The following is a 14669-nucleotide window of genomic DNA, read 5'->3' on the forward strand; positions in this document are numbered from 1 at the left end:
TTTGAAAATAAATGGTCCAATAAAAACACGCAACTTAAAAAAAAATTATGAGGCATAATTAGGACTTAATAACCAGTGTTAAAACAACTTGATGAATCATTATATATGCAAAAGGGATCTTACCATCTCTGACTGTAATGTATGTCTCATACATCACTGCTACAAATCACATTTTAAAATCTCTTGCTTTTGACTGGCCAAATGGTGCAGTGGTTAAGCTCGTGTGCTCTGCTTTGGTGCCCGGGGTTTGTGGGTTCAGATCCCGGGTGTGGACCCACATGTCGCTATTCAAACAATGCTGTGGCAGCAACCCACATGTAAAATAGAGGAAGATGGGCACAGACTTTAGCCCAGGGCCAATCTTCCTCAGCAAAATGAGGAGGATTGGATACAGATGTTAGTTCAGGGCTAATCTTCCTCACCAAAAACAAAAAGGTCTTGCTTTTGCACAGGAGTATTTGAAACTGCCTCTGAAAAAGCAAAAATTACAAACACCCTTATTATTCTGTATAAAACAAGCAAATTAACAAAACTATTCTGGGTGCTTTTTCCTATCTATCTCTTCAGCATGAAGCAATGGAAAGAAGTATAAGGAACCTTTGTTTTCCAGAGAGCTGTGACCAAGTGAGTCTGCTCTGTCATTTCACACTTTATCTGCAGAAACTGTAAAATTTCACATCACAGGGCCGGCTCCGTGGCTTGGCGGTTAAGTGCGCGCGCTCTGATGCTGGCGGCCCGGGTTCGGATCCCGGGCACGCCCCAAGGCACCACTTCTCCGTCCAACCCGGGGCCAAGTCCCACGTATAGCAACTAGAAGGAGGCGAACCTATGGCATACAACTATCTACTGGGGCTTTGGGGGGAAAAAGATGAATAAATAAACTCTTTAAAAAAATAAAAAATAAAAAAATTTCACATCACAACTCAAAGTACTAGTTTAAAAATAAGGGCTACTCAGCAATAACTTTAGCCATAGGGATTCCACAAAAAAAGTGCTTGATTTCTATCTAGACATCTTTCAGAAATTCCCAGTTTCCAGTAACTTTTTCTATCTTTCACTTTTCAATGAGTTAAAAAAAAATCCAATTTTTCCTTTAGTGAGCACAAGTGAATTGAAGGTCATTCCTCCTCCCATATAATCTGAAATGAAAAGGCTGGACTCATGAAAAGATTCTCAAGATTTCAGAGCTCAAAATTTTACTCTCCATATGGTGCAGATTCTTCTGAATTCAAGCGTACTTTGGCATCTTACACTGCTCACAGTGATTTCGTGCTGGGTGGTTTAAAAAAGTGCAGCTATCACAATTCCATGGAGCCCCTTCAAAGTCTTCATCTTGGTGTTGTGTCCGATGACTGCATTTGGAGCTGGTGGATGTTCTGCGGGAAGTTAGGATTGAAAAAGCAGAAAGAGAAAAATAGGTTATTTTTCCAATTGCAATCTATAATTGAAACTAAAACCACAAAGAAATCAAGAGAGGAGATTTCTTAGCAATGTGTAAGCCAATAGAGTAAACCTATCTCCTGAAGATGCCTAACAAAACAGAAAGTTAATGGATGTATATTTCTAATTTGTTCTAAATAATTTACTTTTCTTGCTACAATAAGAAAACGGATAGAAGTCCAGCACAGATTACCTGCCTGGGGTCATTATCCATAGATACTGAATAGTTATGTTGTATTCCAGCAAAGGCAAAAAAAGAAATAAATATCATATAGCATGATGAATTAATCCTCTCCTTCATAAGTCTTCCCTGAAACTTCAGCCCACTTTGCTTATCCTTCCTCTAGTGCTCGTCACACCATTTTAAAAATCTGATTAAATTTGTCCAAAATATGCATGTGTTTTTAATGTTTCAAAAATAGTTGTGACAGTCCATAACAAACTTTTTTTACCAATATGATAAAAAGAGACAGGCGAAGACCCTATAGTTTTTCATAAAGCTAAATTCATTTCAATTAAAAGAAAAAAACACCACCACCACCTTTCATGCTTAGATTCTTTCCTATGTTTTCGGCATTAAAATGCCCTTCAGAAATTAGTTTCAAGTAATGTCTATAAATAGAAATATAAACTCTTGGCAAGCTTACACTGCTTTCATAAATGTTACGAAACTATGGAATACTAAAAGCTCAGAAATCATCTTGTGTTTCTTCTAGGACTTCATTCTCTCTGGCCGTAAAAATGCTCTTTACTTCTTATTTTAAATCATGACTTTTGGGGAGAAGTCCATACTGAAAGCTAAAAATTTCCAGATCAAATTCACCCTGACATCTGGGACAAGATCAGGAGGGTACGATAAGTCATATGTAAAACACTTACTAGAAATCACATCAGATTATGACATAAGATAACCCTCCTAAATAGGCAGCAGAAGAAACTAGAATCTGAGGAAGCTTTACCAGTTACCAATGAGTTAAATATATGCTGCAGCTGAAATTAATAAGCTGACCTCTTGCTTATAAACTTTTCTTTCATGAGTAGGAATGGCATGATAAATTCCATAAAAAGTAAAAAGAATTGAGTTTTAGTGCCTGAACCTTATTGCAAGGTACAACAGGGCTCAGATTGAATCAGGTATGTGATGTTAGCCTGACAATGTAAGAGAAATTTACAAGATTCTTCTGCCTATTCCTATGACCATAAAAAAGACGTGAAATGAAAGTGAAAAGATAACTCATGGAATACAAGAAAATATTTGAAAAGCATGTATCTGATAACTTCTGTCTAGACTATTTAAAATATACTTATACTCAAATAAAGAAAAGATAACACAATTAAAAGATAGTTAAAGTATTTGAATATACATTTCTCCAAAGAAATACAAACAGCCAATAAGTACATGAAAAGATGCTCGACATCATAAGTCATTAAGAAATTGCAAATCAGGGGCAGGCCTGGTGGTGCAGTGGTTAAGTGAGCATGCTCTGCTTTGGCGGCCTGACGGTTCACAGGTTTGGATCCCAAGTGTGCACCTATGCACCGCATATCAAGCCATGCTGTGGCAGCATCCCATATAAAGTAGAGGAGGATGCACACAGATGTTAGCCCAGGGCCAATCTTCCTCAGCATAAAAGAGAAGGATTGGCAACAGATGTTAGCTCATGGCTGATTTTCCTCACAAAAACATAAATAAATAAATACATAAATAAATAAATAAATAAATAAGAAATTGCAAATCAAAACTGCAAGATACCACTTCAACCCACCAGGATAGCAGTAACCAAAAACAAGAAGAGGAAATCACATACCTGAAACATTACTTCTGAGAATGTAAAAGAGTGTAGTCACTTTGGAAAACAGTGACAATCCCTCAAGAGGTTAAACATAAAGTTGTCATATGACCCAGCAATTCCTTTGGTATACGTAGCCATTAGTACTGAAGACATGTTCACACAAAAACTTGCAAAAAAAAAATGTTCACACGGCTCTGACACCAGCAAGTTGCAGAACATGTAGATCCTGGTTTCAGTGTCCCTCACAAAAAGACCAATTAGCAACATCCCACAAACAACAACACATTTGTGAGAACCTGGGGATGAGGCAAAAGCATCCATTTTGACCACATAAATGAAGAGAAACCATCTTAGAAAAGTAAGAAGAATGGTTTCCCTTTGACTACATTGTCCCTCATCTTAGACCAGTGCAGAGACATGGCAAGAGAGCCCCAGGGCCTATGGTTTCTTTAGTGAGGAAAAGGGAGCTCACGGTGGATCTCCAGATCCCCAGCATTTCAAGAGGCCTGCTTAGGTCTCACGTTACAGGGAACAGTGGGGTATTCACAGGGCTAGACCACCTGGGATCAGCTAGAAACAAAAAAAAAAAGGAGTGCAGCTCACAGCAACAAGTCTGCAGATCTTGGTGGACCATGTTCCTGCTGGCAGTGGTGCCCAACCAGAGAGGCTAGTCAGCAGCTCTGCCCATCTGTGGAACTCAACTGGAGGCACAGTCAGGTCACAGAGCATAGTTAGCAGTTCTGTACAGTCTGGGTCCTCAGCCTTTGGTCCTGCTTGGTTGCAAAGCCCATCCTACAGCTCCGTTAGACTAGGGAGCCAAACTAGCAGGCCTGCCCTATTGCTAAGCATAGCCTCCATCCCTACCCAACGAAGGAGCCTGAACAGTGACCCCATGCAGTCTCAAGGCTCAGCCTACAGTCCTGCTGGATTACTGAGCATAGCCTATGGCTTTGCCCACGGAAGTAGTCCAAGGGACCACGCCCAAATGCAGAGCACAGATGATAGCCCCAGCCAATAGCAGAGCACAGCCTCAACCTTCCCCAACTACAGATGCTGTGCAATAGCAAGATTAGCCAACAGCCTGCATATCTGGAGCTCAGCCTGCATTCCTACCCAATTGCAGTGCAAAGCTTGAGGCTCCATCTGATCATGGAGCACAGTCTGTGGCCCTAACTGAATATGGAGTATAGCCAGAAGCACCACCTGGCTGGGGAGCACAGCCTGGGACTCCACCCAAAAAGATGCAATGGTGAAGCCCAGGCACTGAGTGCACCTGAAAACAGTGCCTAGTTAGTAGCTCCACCTGACTAGGCAGCCCAGCAAACAGACCCACCTAATTGTGGAACCCAGCCAGCAGTACTCTCAACCTCAGAGGACATACAGCGACCCCACTCAACTAGGGATCCAGAGAGAATGTCCTGTTTGTCCACAGACATGACCATCTTTCTCATCCAGAACCCAAGCCTGGGTGGACTGGTTAAAGTCTTACTCTGCCTAAGTGAACTTGAAAAGGCTGGAAGAGGACATCCCTTCCACAAAGCACAGATACTAATGCAAGGACACGAGGATTACAAAAATCAGGTAAATAAGATCACCAAGGAAACTAGTAAAACTCCCAAAATTGACCCTGAAGAAATGGAGATCTATAAACAGACTGACAAAGAATTCAAAATAATCCTCTTAAAGAAGTTCAGTGAATTACAAGAAAACAAAGACAACTAAATAAAATAAGGAAAACAATACATGAACAAAATGAGAAATTCAACAAAGAAGTGATGGAAAAAACAAACAAACAAACAAAACCTAGAGCTGAAGAATACAACAACTGATCTAAAAAATTCAAGAGAGAACTTACAATAACAGACAGACCAATCAGAAGAAAGAATCAGTGAACTCAAAGACAGGTCATCTGAAATTATCAGTCAGAGGAGCAAAAAGAATGGAAAAGAGTGAAGAAAGCCTATAGGACTTTTGGGACACCATTACAGAAAACAATATATGTACAGTGTGAATCCAAGAAGGGGAAGAGAAAGCGACAGAAAATCTATTAGAAGAAATGATAGCTAAAAAACTTCCAAATTTAGAGAGAGAAGTGGATATCCAGTGTCATGAGGCACAAAGGTCCCCATATACTTTGGACCCTAAAAGGGCTACACTGAGACACACTATAATTAAATTGTCAAAGTCAAAGAAAAAACTGAATTTTGAAGGCAGCAGGAGAAAAAAGACTCACCACCTATAAGGTACCACTCATAAGACTATTACTGGCTTTATCAGCAGAAACATTGCAGATCAGGAGAGAGTGGAATGATATTCAAAATACTGACAGAAAGAAACTGTCAATCAGGAATACTATACCCAGCAAAGCTATCCATCAGAAATGAAGGGGATATAAAAACTCCAAACAATAAAAAGGGGAGGGAATTCATCACACTAGACCTGCATTACAAGAAATGCTAAGGAAATTCTTCAATTGAAATGAAAAGATATTAATTAACAACATAAAAATATATAAATGTATAAAACTCACTGATGATATATATTCAAAATCAGATTCTCTAATGTTTTAAGGTGGCGCATAAGTCATTTGTTTTATAAGTTAAAAAACAAGTGTAGTAAAAATAACTATAATCACAATAATTAGCTAATAGATACACAATGTAAAAAATGTAAACTGTAACATGAATAAACTAAAACGTGATGAGAAAAGTAAAAGTACAGAGTATTTGTATGCTACACAGTTAGGCTGTTAGTAGCTTGTAAGATGATGTTATAACTACAGGACATTTTATGTAAGCCTCATGGTCACCACAAAGGAAAACCTGTAGTAGATACATAAAAGATTAAGAGAAAGGAATCAAAGCACAGCACCACAAAAATTCATGACTTCATATATATTGGCAACAGCAAGAGAGAAAGAAACAAAGGACCTAGAAAACAGTCAGAAAACAATTAACAAAAGGTAATAATAGGAGCCAGCCCCATGGCACAAGCGGTTAAGTGTGTGCGTGTCGCTGCAGCAGCCCGGGGTTTGCTGGTTCGGATCCCGGGCGTGCACTGACCCCCCACCTGGCAAGCCATGCTGTGGCGGCGATCCATATAAAGTGGAGGAAGATGGGCATAGATGTTAGCCCAGGACCAGTCTTCCTCAGCAAAAAAAAGAGGAGGATTGGATACAGATGTTAGCACAGAGCTGATCTTCCTCACACACAAAAAAAGGTAATAATAAGTCCTTACGTATCAGTAATAAATTTTAATGTAAATGGATTAAATTCTCCAACTAAAAGACAGAGTGGCTAAAAGGATAACAAAACAAGATCCAACAATACACCACCTGGAAGAGACTCATTTCAGCTTAAGGACTCAGGCTGAAAATGAAGGGATAGAAAAATATATTCCAAGATAATCATAACCAAAATATTGCAAGGGTAGCTACAATTAGAAAATTGACTTTAAGTCAAAATGGTCCAAAGAGACAAAGAAGGCCATCATATAATAATAAAGAAATAAAGGGGTCAATTCATCAAGAAGATAAAGCAATTGTAAATACTTATGCATTCCAGCCAGGGTACTGATATACAGTGATCCCTCAGTATCCATGAGGTGTTGGTTCCAGGAACCCCCACGGTTATTAAAATCTATGCATGTTCAAGTCCCTTACATAAAATGGTACAGTACAACGAATACAGTAGGCCCTCCATATCCGTGGATGCAAAAGCCATGGATGTGGATATGGAGGGCTAACTGTATAAAGCAAACACTAACAGAATTGAAAGGAGAAAGAAACAACCATATAATAAGAGATTTAAATAACCCACCCTCAAATATAGATGATCCAGAGAGAAAACTAATAAAGTAACTGCTGACATGAAGTATACTCTTGACCAAATGGACGTAACAGACGTATACAGAAGAATTCTTCCGACAGCAGAAGTATACACATACTTCTCAAGCACATTTACAACATTCTCCAGGTTAGTTCATACCTTAGGCCACAGAATAAGTCTTAAAATGTTCAAGATGTTGAAATTATATCAAGTATATTTTCCAAACTCAATGGTAGTATGAAACTAAAAATAAATAATAGGAGGAAAATTGGACAGTCAAAAACATGGAAATTAAACAACACACCCCTAAACCACCTATGGGTCAAAGAAGAAGTTAAAAGGGAACTAAAAAAGTAGCACAAGACAAATAAAAATGGAAATACAACATGGCAAAACTTACTGTATGCAGCAAAAGAAGTTTTAAGAGGAAAATTTATAGCTATAAATGCCTACATTAAGAAAAATGATATATGTGGAACCTAAAAAAAAAAAACAACAAACCAACCCCAAAACTAAACTCACAGATACAGAGAACAGATTGGTGATTACCAGAGAGGGTGGGTGAAATGGGTGAAGGTGGTCAAAAGGTACAAACATCCAGTTATAAAATAAGTTCTCAATATGTAATGTACAGTATTGACTATAGTTAATAATACTATATTGTACATTGAAAATTGCTAAGAGAGTAAATCTTAAAGGTTCTCATCACAGGAAAAAAATTTGTAACTATGTGGGGTAATGGTTTATAACCAGACTTATTGTGGTGACCATTTTGAAATATATACAAATCATATGAACCATTATGTTGTTCACCTGAAACATAATGTTATATGTCAGTTATATATGAACAAAGACAAGAAAAAGAAAAAAGAAAGATCCAAAATAAAAGATCCTATCTTTACACCTCAGGGAACTAGAAGAAGACAAACAAATTAGGTCCAAAGTTAGCAGAAGAAAGAAAATAATACACATTAGAGCCAAAATAAATGCTATAGACATTAGAAAAATAATAGGAAAGATCAACAAAACTAAGAAGTGGTTTTTGAAAAGATAAAATTGGCAAAACTTTAGCTAGCCTAACCAAAAAAAAAAAAAAAAAACTCAATCAGAAATGCAAGAGGAGACATTACACATGATACCACAGAAATATAAAGAATAAGACTTTACTATGAACAATTACACACCTACAAATTAAATAACCAAGGAGAAGGGATAAATTTCTAGAAACATTCAACTTACCAAGACTGAATCATGAAGAAACACAAAATCTAAATAAGCCGATAATGAGTAAGGAGATCAAATCAGTAATCAAAAACCTCCGAACAAAGAAAAGCCCATGATCACCTGACTTGATGGGTGAATGCTCCCACACATTTAAAGAAAAATCAACCTCAATCTTTTTCAAATCTTTCCAAAATACTAAAGAGGTGGGCTCATGCCATACTTTTTATGAGGTCAGCATTACCCTGATACCAAAGCCAGATAAGAACACAACAAGAAAGAAAACTACAGTACAATATCCCAGATGAATAAAGATACAAAAATTCTCAACAAAATACTAGCAAACTGGGAGAAGTCAAGATGGTAGCGTAGGCAGACTCTGAACTCACCTCCTCCCGCAGACACAGCCAATTTACAACTACTCATGGAAAAATTACCCCTGAGCCAGAAATGAGAACTGGGTAAGAGGAACTCCTGCAACAAACAATAATGCTAAATGAGGAGGAAGACACAGAAATTCTCTTCTGGAAAGGAAAAATGCAGCTTCACAGCTGCCCAGGAGCAGCACAAAGATATGTGGCCTTCCCTGGGGGAGCGGGGCCCTGAGCCCGGGAGCGCCCCTACCGTGGGCATTTTTTTGGACCCAGCACAATCGAGATGAGTGGCATAATATCTGACTTTGTTTGCTACTAAAACATTGGGGAGCAACCCCAGGAGGCTGGTTCACAAAGAAATTAAAACTGGCTCTTAAAAAACCCACACACAGATTCACCTGTTTCAGAAAGCAAGCTAAAATCACCAGAAAGGGGCGCAGTGCTTTGGTGAAAAGAGCACCTAATAGGCTCTGAGTATATCTTGGTGAGAGGTGAGACCTCTAGAGGGACTTAGACATTGGTGGTGGCCATTGTTGTGGCCTCATGTGGGCATGCTGACACAGACACTGACAGATGCCATTGGAGTTCTCCCTGGGGCCTGCTAGCCCAGGGTCTGTCCCACCCACTACAGCATCGATTTAATCCACCTCAGCCAGGGCAGGCAACCCACTCTAGGAATTGGCCCCACCCAAGAAAAAGCCCTCAAGCAACTTGTGGGCCTGCTAAGTGAGCTGCCTGGATTTCCTGCAGCCTGGTGAATGGGTTCACCTCTGTGGGGCAGTGCATGTGAAAGGAGCAGGTGGATAGTGTGGGGCTTCCGCCTTGGAGAGACTAGATCCACTTCAGCAGGTCGATGGGCACACACAGGGCAGGACTCTGTTGACTGTGTTGACTGTGTGTGTGGACCTGTGGCCAGTGGGGCTTGTCAGCTGCAGAAGACTGGTGCTTCTTAAAGACCCACATAGGGGGTCTGCCCCACTGTCCAAAGCCTGAAACAATAGGGTGCTCCCATGCCTGAGGCCAACCCCACCCAGCTGCAATCCTCAGAGAGGGGACAAGAGACCTAAAGGCTGGAGGCTTATAGCAATTGTAAGGCCCTGACCCTAACAACCTGCCACACTGGGGGCCTTCTCACTTAATAGGAATACTGCAACAGGAATGTGCTATTAGAACTTGCAGCCACTGTGCTGGGGCTCCCCACACCCAATAAAGAGACTGAAGGGTCCACAACAACTACAAGCAGGTGAACATTAGAACAGCTGTCCAGGAGCATAGCTTGGCCTCTCTGAGCACCTACAGGGACATCAACCAAGCCACAACAGAAAGACACATGTAGCCCACATAGGGGTCACTCCTGGAACATTCAGAACTGAGGGAAGCATACTGGAGAGCCTCACAAGGCATTACTTATACAAGGTCCAAGAGCAGGAGACATGGCTGACCTACCTAATACATAAACACAAGCAGAGGGAAAGAGGCAAAATGAGGAGGCAAAAGAATACTTTCCAAGTAAGGGAACAGGACAAAACCCTAGAAAAAGAACTAAATGAAACAGAAATGAGCAACCTACCCAGTAGAGAGTTCAAACAAAGAGTGTTAAGGATGCTCACTGATCTTGGGAGAAGAATGGATGAACTCAGTGAGAACGTCAACAAAGAAATGGAAGACACAAAAAAGAACCAATCAGAAATGAAGAATATAATACTGGAAATGAAAAATTCACTAGAGGGACTCAAGAGCAGAGTAGAGGATACAGAAGAATGGATCTGCAAACTGGAAGAAAGACTAGAAGAAATTACCAATGCTGAACAGGTAAAAGAGAAAAGAATTAAAAAGAGTGAGAACAGTCTAAGGGACCTCTGGGACAACATCAAGTGCACTAACATCCATGTGATAGGTGTCCCAGAAGAAGAAGAGGGGGACAAAGGGTCAGAGAATCTACTTGAAGAAATAATAGATGAAAACTTCCCTAACCTAAGGAAGGAAACAGACATCCAGGTACAGGAAGCACAGAGAGCACCACAGAAGATAAACCCAAAGAGGCCTACACCAAGACACATCATAATTAAAATGTCTAGAATTAAAGATAAAGAGAGAATCCTAAAAGCTGCAAGAGAATGACAAGTTACATACAAAGTAAACCCATAAGGCTATCAGCTAGAAGAGAGAAACCTTACAGGCTAGAAGAGAGTGGCACGACATACTAGGCCACAAAACAAGTCTCCATAAATTTAAGAAGATTGAAATAATACCACAATGGTATGAAACTAAAAATGCTACTGAACAACGATTGGTTCAACGAAGAAATCAAAAAATACCTGGAGACAAATGAAAATACGACATGCCAGAATTTATGGGATACAGCAAAGGCGGTTCTAAGAGGGAAGTTTATAGCAATACAGGCCTATCTCAACAAACAAGAAAAATCTCAAGTAAACAATCTAACAATGCACCTAAAGGAACTGGAAAGAAGAACAAAGAAAGCCCAAAATCAGTAGAGGAAGGGAAATGATAAAAATCAGAGCAGTATTAAATGAAATAGAGATGAAAAAAACAATAGAAAAAATTAATAAAACCAAAGCTGGTTCTTTGAAAATATAAACAAAATTGACAAACCTTTAGCAAGACTCACCAAGAAAAAAACAGAGAAGGTACAAATAAGTAAACTGAGAAATGAAAGAGGAGAAATTACAACAGACACATCAGAAATACAAAAGGTTATAAGAGAATACTATGAAAAGCTATATGCCAACCAATTCTTAGAATCATACAACCTTCCAAAACTGGATCAAGAAGAAATAGAGAATTTGAATAGACCAATTACCAGTAAGGAGATCAAAACAGTAATCAAAAACCTCCCCAAAAATAAAACTCCAGGACCAGATGGCTTCCCTGGTGAATTCTACCAAACATTCAAAGAAGACTTAATACCTATCCTTCTCAAACTCTTCCAAAAAACTGAAGAGGAGGGGAAGCTCCCTAACTCATTCTACGAAGCCGACATTACCCTGATACCAAAACCAGACAAGGACAACACAAAAAAAGAAAATTACAGGCCAATATCACTGATGAACATCGATGCAAAATCCTCAACAAAATACTAGCAAATCACATACAACAATACGTTAAAAAGATTATACACCATGATCAAGTGGGATTTATTCTAGGTATGCAGGGATGGTTCAACATTTGCAAATCAATCAACGTGATACACTACACTACTAAAATGAGGACTAAAAATCACACGATCATCTCAATAGATGCAAGAGAAAGCATCTGACAAGATACAGCATCCATTCATGATAAAAACTCTAAATAAAATGGGTATAGAAGGAAAGTACCTCAATATAATAAAGGCCATATATGAGAAACCCACAGCTAATATCATCCTCAATGGTTAAAAACTGAAAGCTATCCCTCTAAGAACAGGAACCAGACAAGGATGCCCACTGTCACCACTGCTATTTAACATAGTACTGGAAGTCCTAGCCAGAGCAATCAGGCAAGAAAAAGAAATAAAACAGATCCAAATTGGAAAGGAAGAAGTGAAACTCTCACTATTTGCAGATGACATGATTTTACATATAGAAAATCCTAAAGAATACACCAAAACACTTTTAGAAGTAATAAAGGAATATGCTAAAGTTGCAGGATACAAAATCAACAGAAAAAAATCAGTTGCATTTCTACACACTAACAATGAAGCAGCAGAAAGAGAAATTAAGAATACATTCCCATTTACAAGTGCAACAAAAAGAATAAAACACCTAGGAATAAACTTAGCCAAAGAGGTCAAAGATCTGTATACTGAAAACAATAGAACATTGCTGAAAGAAATTGGAAAAGACACAAAGAAACAGAAATATATTGCTTGCTCTTGGATTTGAAGAATTAACATAGTTAAGATGTCCATACTTCCTAAAGCAATCTATAGATTCAATGCAACCCCATCAAAGTTTTAACAACAACATTTTTCACAGAAATAGAACAAAGAATCCTAAAATTTATATGGAACAACAAAAGACCCCAAATAGGTAAAGAAATCCCAAGAAAAAAGAACAAAGCTGGAGGTATCACACTCCCTGATTTCAAAATATACTACAAAGCTATAGTAACCAAACAGCATGGTACTGGCACAAAAACAGACACACAGATCAATGGAAGAGAATCAAAAGCCCAGACATAAACCCACACATCTATGGACAGTTAGTCTTTGACAAAGGAGCCAAGAACATACAATGGAGAAAGGAAAGTCTCTTCAACAATTGGTGTTGGGAAAACTGGATAGCCACATGCAAAAAAATGAAAGTAGACCACTATCTTACACCATACACAAAAATTAACTCCAAATGGATTAAAGACTTGAATGTAAGACCTGAAACTGTGAAACTTCTAGAAGAAAACATAGGCAGTACGCTCTTCGACATCAGTCTTAGCAACATCTTCTCAAACACCACATCTGACCGGGCAAGAGAAACAATAGAAAAAATAAACAAATGGGACTACATCAAACTAAAAAGCTTCTGTACAGCAGAGGAAACAATCAACAAAACAAAAAGACAACCTAACAATTGGGAGAAGATATTTGCAAACCATACATCTGATAAGGGGTTAATCTCCAAAATATATAAAGAACTCATGCATCTCAACAACAAAAAACTAACAACACAATTAAAAAGTGGGCAAAAGACCTGAACAGACATTTCTCCAAAGAAGGTATACAGATGGCCAAGAAACACATGAAAAGATGTTCAACATCATTAGCTATCAGGGAAATGCAAATCAAAACTGCAATGAGATATCAACTCACGCCCTTCAGAATGGCTATAATTAACAAGACAGGAAACAACATGTGTTGGAGAGGATGTGGAGAGAAGGGAACGCTCATACACTGCTGGTGGGAGTGTAAACTGGTACAGCCACTGTGGAAAACAGTGTGGAGATTCCTCAAAAGATTAAGGATAGAACTACCATACGATCCAGCTATTCCAATGCTGGATATTTATCCAAAGAACGTGAAAACACCGATGCATAAAGACACATGCACCCCTGTGTTCATTGCAGTGTTATTCACAATAGCCAAGAATTGGAAGCAACCTAAGTGTCCACCAACAGACGAATGGATAAAGAAGATGTGGTATACATACACAGTGGATGCTACTCAGCCGTAAGAAAGATGAAATCCAGCCATTTGTGACAACGTGGATGGACATTGAGGATATTACACAAAGTGAAATAAGTCAGAGGGAGGAGGTCAAATAACATATGATCTCACTCATTAAGTAGTAGATAATAACAACAACAAGCACATAGAGACAGAGACTGGATTCGTTGTTACCAGAGGGGAAGAGGGGAGGGAGGAGGGTGAAAGGGATAATTAGGCACATGTGTGTGGTATTGGATTGTAATTAGTATTGGGGTGGTGAACATGACAACATGATGTAATCCATGTAGAAATAGAAGTATAGTGATGTACACCTGAAATTTATGCAATGTTGTAAACCAATGTTACCACAAAAAAGAAAAAATTTTAAAAAATATTATTAAAAAAAACTAGCGTATTGAATTCAATAGTGTATTAAAAGAATCACAAACCATAACTACATGGTATTTATCCCTAGGATGCAAGGATGGTTCAACATATACATATCAAGAATTGCAACACACTTCATAAACAGAAAGAAGGACAAAATTAATATGATCATATCAAGAGATGTAGCAAAAGCATTTGACAAAATTCAACACACTTTCATTACTAAAAACTCTCAACAGATTGGGTACAGAAGGAACATACCTCAATATAATAAATGCTATATATGGCAAGCCCACAGCTAATATCATACTCAGTGATGAAAAGCTGAAAGCATTTCTTCCAAGATCAGTAAAAAAAGTGATCACTCTCACCACCTTTGTTCCAAATAGTAATGGAAATTGTAGCCAGACCAATTAGGCAAGAAAAAAAAATAGTCATCCAAATACAAAAGGAAGAAGTAAAATTGTTTCTGCATATGATA

At 38.7% G+C, this 14669-nt stretch overlaps 1 pseudogene; it reads right to left on the reverse strand.

Moving 5' to 3' along the window:
- Positions 1 to 1281: 1281 nt before the first annotated feature.
- LOC147911632 (TGF-beta-activated kinase 1 and MAP3K7-binding protein 3-like) overlaps positions 1282 to 14669 on the reverse strand; it is a 78166-nt pseudogene continuing 64778 nt past the window's right edge.

This window comes from Ceratotherium simum, chromosome Y (genome assembly GCF_057802395.1).
Source record: "Ceratotherium simum simum isolate JZ-2026a chromosome Y, ASM5780239v1, whole genome shotgun sequence".
Taxonomy (NCBI): Eukaryota; Metazoa; Chordata; class Mammalia; order Perissodactyla; family Rhinocerotidae; genus Ceratotherium; species Ceratotherium simum.